The sequence below is a fragment of the Octopus bimaculoides genome, chromosome 12 (genome assembly GCF_001194135.2).
Source record: "Octopus bimaculoides isolate UCB-OBI-ISO-001 chromosome 12, ASM119413v2, whole genome shotgun sequence".
Classification (NCBI taxonomy): Eukaryota; Metazoa; Mollusca; class Cephalopoda; order Octopoda; family Octopodidae; genus Octopus; species Octopus bimaculoides.
Genome location: NC_068992.1, coordinates 1082911 through 1087910, shown reverse-complemented (window position 1 = coordinate 1087910; position 5000 = coordinate 1082911). Strand labels below are relative to the sequence as shown.

Sequence of the window (5000 nt, the reverse complement as noted above, 5' to 3'; positions counted from 1 at the left end):
TCTTAGCAGGCCGGGCGAAATGCTTCGCGGTATTTCGTCTGTCTTTACGTTCTAACTTCAAATTTCGCCGAGGTCGACTTTACCTTTCATCATTTCTGGATCGATAAATTAAGTATCAGCTGCATACATGGGTCGATCTAATCGACTGGCCTCCTCCCCAAAAAGTTTGGGCCTTGTGCCTGAGTAAAAAAGAATATTATACCAGCTGACAGAATTGTTATCACGTCAGGCAAAACACGTCATTTCGTCCGTGTTTTCTTTCTGATTTCAAATTTCGCCGGTGTAGACCTTCCCTTTCTAAATCCGGAGGTCGTTAAAGCAAGTACTACTTGAACACTGGTTTTAATGTAATCGACTTGTTCCCCAACGCTACATTGTTGGCCTTGAAATGTCGGTTTAACAGAAACATTAGCACGCCGGGCTAAATGGTTAGCGATATTTCTTCCGTTATCACGTTCTTGGTCCAAATTCGGCCGAGGTCGACTATGGACTCGTATCAAATTTTGAACTGCCCGATCAAAACCAAGAAGGCGGTAAGCTGACAGAGTCGTCAGTACGGTGTCAAAATGGCTAGTTAGAATTCCTTAGAGGTCGATCGTACCGTTCATCCTTTCGGGATCGATAGCCTAAATACTAGTTTTGTACTGGAGTCGTTGCAATCGAGTTACCCTTCCCCTGAACTTGGTGGCCTTGTGCCAAAATTTTAAAATATATTATCAGACCCAAGTGTGATAGCACACTTACATATAACTAATTGAAATCTGTTGAAATAATTCTTAAGAACAAGAAACGATATCTGTGTGAAGGTTGGTCTTCTTTTAGCCTACATATCACAAGATAGTACACAAATACATTCAACCAAGCTTATTTGATAAAAATATTCTACACACATATGACGAGAGACTTGAAACAGAGGGGTAAATAAGTGAATGTATTTCTACAGGCAACTGTATGATATATTCCTTTTCACAACTATCTTACATTTTTAACAAAGAATCAAAATATAAAACTTAAATCATGAAACAAAATACCTAATAAGTTTACAGCAGTGAAACATTCATTTGTTTCTACATATAATTTTTTTCTTTATTTTAGTGTTCAGAAATATGCATAAAATCTTGATTATATGTAACAAGTAATCTATAGATAAACTTAAGCGTGAAGTGGGACGGTGCCTCTAAACAAACGTCAATTTGTGTTTAAATATATTAGTTTATTTATCCAACCACACGAGTAAAACGTAAATAGGGCACAGTTTTCGATATTACACTTGCGGTCACATCAACATGTGAGATGTTATCAGACATATTTCTCAACTGTGAAATGGTTCTAAAACAGAATGAAAAGTATAATCCTATTCCGGAGAAATTACTTTTTAGTATGTTATGCCTGTTAATATTTTTCATATTCTATTTTTTATAGTTGAGTGATTACTAACATGTTATATACCGAATAGCAACATATATACATACCAACATACATATATATAGAGGATTTACACACACACACACACACACACACACACACACACACACACTCACACACAAAGATATATATATATATATATATATATATAGGAATAAGTAAATTTCTGAGTTCTATGTTATTGTGTTTTTTTCCGTGGGTTTATGGTAGTTGTGGAGCTTTGAACAAGACCCTTCCGAAAAAATTGTTGTTGTTATTCATGTTTAGATTAGCACTAAATATGCATTAATGTCATGAATTTAACAAGAGACGTTTTCCTGTGTTTTTCAGCTGCTTTTTTCAGTTTAACAGAGAGCAGAACATTTTGCCTTCTGTCTCCAAATTTTCGCTGAGTACAAGTTACGTAATGGATGAAGGACAATAGCCATTACCCTTCAACAAGCACTCGGAGACTGACGAGAAAACAAGATGAAAAAACGCAGACCTGTCCCGAATAGTTACAGCACAGTAAGCCGTTAAATTCAAGAGTGTTCCATATGATTGTCAAAAATGAACAAGTCGATTACAAATTCGAAACAAATTACATCAGGCATGACTCCACACAATTTTAATAGTAACATCGCCAAACCGACGCTTTTGTTGAAATCTTGTGCCCATAGTGCCAGTAAAAGGAACCAAACGAGGAATCATGCCATTACAAAAAATTATTTGCCGTATAACAAATTTCCGTTACTTAAAGTATGTGACCTACATGTTTGAATTCATACTACTTCAAAATATAGTTGATGGGCTGTGTTCTGTAATATAAAAATGATGGAATGTTCAGTTGATGTGTTCATCTCTACAGATGTTCGTTTTTCACTGGAGAATGTAATTAATCCAACGGTGGTAGATTAATGGAGTCTGTAAAACATGTGGAAAAGTACATTGCTGTAGTTACAAACGAAAGTTAACGTTCTGTTTACAAACGAAGCATGCGTTAATTAAAACAATACACACTCTAGCATCAAGATTGGCATAATAGATTACATCAGCCACTTTGTATTTATGTAAGAAAACAACGGTAAATATCTGCGACCGATAAACCAACTGCAATTATCACATCACTGGTGTCTAACCAAACATTCTACGCTTCAATGCTTCTCACTAAGGAAAAATTACTGTTGACACGAATCTTCAGAAATTTATCGAACGTCTTAACCAGTTCCAATCTACTACCCAGGTAACCTGATGAAGAATACATAGGCAGAACAGAGCAAAGCAAGCAGCTTTGCAGTTAAGAAAGATGAATGCAATTATTTACTTTCGGAATGTGACTTGAAATATGATGCTCCCTCGCAGATAATACTTTAAATTATAAACTTAATGAATGTTCTTGAGAAACTATTAATATTTTGCCAAAAGCAGTTGCATAGTTTGGCACAATCTCATAGTTCTGCTGCTTACAATTCTAGGAATTGGCAGGCGGCCAGATGAAGATGGAATACAAGAGGAATACCAAGTGCTTCAATTTCAACTACATACTCCAAACCTACGGGCTTGAGAAATCAAGAGTCTAAAAATATATTAAACGCACGACACTAAAATCATTATAGCATTATGATAGAAAATTTAGATTTCCCTCTTGAAAAAGTAAAGCCAAAAATCATGGACTTCGTATTTCAAGTGGGAAACGAAAGACATTTAATGTTACATCGTATTCGAAAGAGTCATTTATGTGGGCGGATCACAAAGCAAGTGGTTTTGTTAATCAAATGTCTATTGAATCTAATGCCTTCCTTCATACATGCCATAAATCAGAATCAGAGCGGTTCGTTTTTCAATTCTCCATCGAAATCCCAGAATATATTCCTGATTAGAAAAAGTAAACATATAGATAGTTTCTATCGATTATTTGCCAAATACGAAAGCAAAGCTAGAGCTGTGAGATTTATTGTAATGTTTTACGAATAGTGTTCAACTTCTACCTACGTTTTACCCTCCACTATGTATATAGGTGGTCATTAGTTCCCACTTACGTATAGAGAATACACAGAGTAAATATATACAGTGATGAAATTGAAAGATGTATCATATAGCACTAAATAAATATAGAGTAATGTAAAAGTAACCCATACCGATTAATGAGTATACCCAGTAAAAGTAAATGCACTTACAGAAAGGTACATATTGTTTAAGAAAAGCACATTTAATAATGAAGCTATTGTTTCCAATTCATATCAATGCAATTGAAGTATTACAGAAGCGGCATCGTTCAGCTATATTTTGACTGATTTAATATTCTTTTCTACTCTGGGCACAAGGTCCGGAATTTTGGATGGAGGAGGCCAGTCGATTAGATCGACCCCAGTACGCAACTGGTACTTAATTTATCGACCTCGATAGGATGGAAAGTAAAGTCGACCTCGGAGGATTGAACCCAGAACAAAAAGACAGACGAAATATCACTAAGTATTTCGCCCGGCCTGCTAACGTTTCTGCCATCACACCGCCTGAAATAAATGATATGTTCTTTTCTACTTTAGGCACAAGACCTGAAATTTGGGGTAGGGTGCCAGTCGATTAGATCGACGCCATTACACAACTGGTACTTAATTTATACTCCCTCGTCCCGAAAGGCTGATAGGCGGAATTGAACTCAGAACGTAAGACAGACGAAATGCTGCTAACGTTTCTCATTTCGTTGCTACCCACAAGGGGCTAAACATAGAGGGGACAAACAAGGACACACAAAGGTATGAAGTCGATCACATCGCCCTCAGCACGTAACTGGTACTTAATTTATCAGCCCTGAAAGGATGAAAGGCAATGTCGACCTCGGCGGAATTTGAACTCAGAACGAAATACCACTAAGCATTTCGCGCGGCCTTTTAACGTTTCTACCGGCTCGCCGCCTTTCACTGATTTAATATTAAAGTACTTCAGATCTGCGGTGAGTTGGCAGGATTGTTAGTACGTAGGGCAAAAATGCTTAGCGGTATTTCGTCCGTGGGTCATTCGGAGTTTTCTTTCCTCAGTGGAGTTCCAGATTATCTTTGCAATTTCGTTCCACAAGAAACATGTAAGGATTACTAAGCTTTGACTTTCCACTCTGTAAAAAGCTTTCCATTTTCATTATTTTATTATAGGTAATATGTATTTTATTAAATGCACGGTTCCTTAATTAAGCGCAAGGTTCAAAGTTATCTTACAACATAAATCAATTGATACTTCACTTCGACCTTTCTAAATAAAAGTCAATGAGAAATCATGAAACAAACGTATGTCATCTACACATCGAAAATATCACCCGAGTGATATATAGTTTAGTCGTATATTCAAATCATAAAAATCAAAGTTAGCACATCTTCTTATGAAATACATCATTGTGAATACAGTAAACGCATGCTGGTCTCAGAAAACCGCTTCGTAAGCCTCTCTAATTGTATACATATAAAAAAAATCTTTCTTTACTTGATTGAAGTCATATGCTAATATTTTGTTTTTGAAACTATTCTTTCATTTAAAGTGAGAGGGAGAGAAAGTGATACACACACACACACACACACACACACACACACACACACACACACACA

General features: G+C 36.3%; 1 long non-coding RNA gene across 2 annotated transcripts in view; it reads left to right on the top strand.

The window, feature by feature from the left end:
- LOC128249181 (uncharacterized) overlaps positions 1-5000 on the top strand; it is a 222293-nt gene that overhangs the window by 214572 nt on the left and 2721 nt on the right. The window contains exon 3 of one of the 2 annotated variants that reach the window (XR_008265274.1): positions 1756-2819. The exons of the other annotated variant lie outside the window; for it this stretch is intronic. This is a non-coding gene — a long non-coding RNA (uncharacterized LOC128249181). Of the gene's footprint in view, positions 1-1755; positions 2820-5000 lie in introns of those variants that run through there. 2 annotated transcript variants of the gene reach the window in all.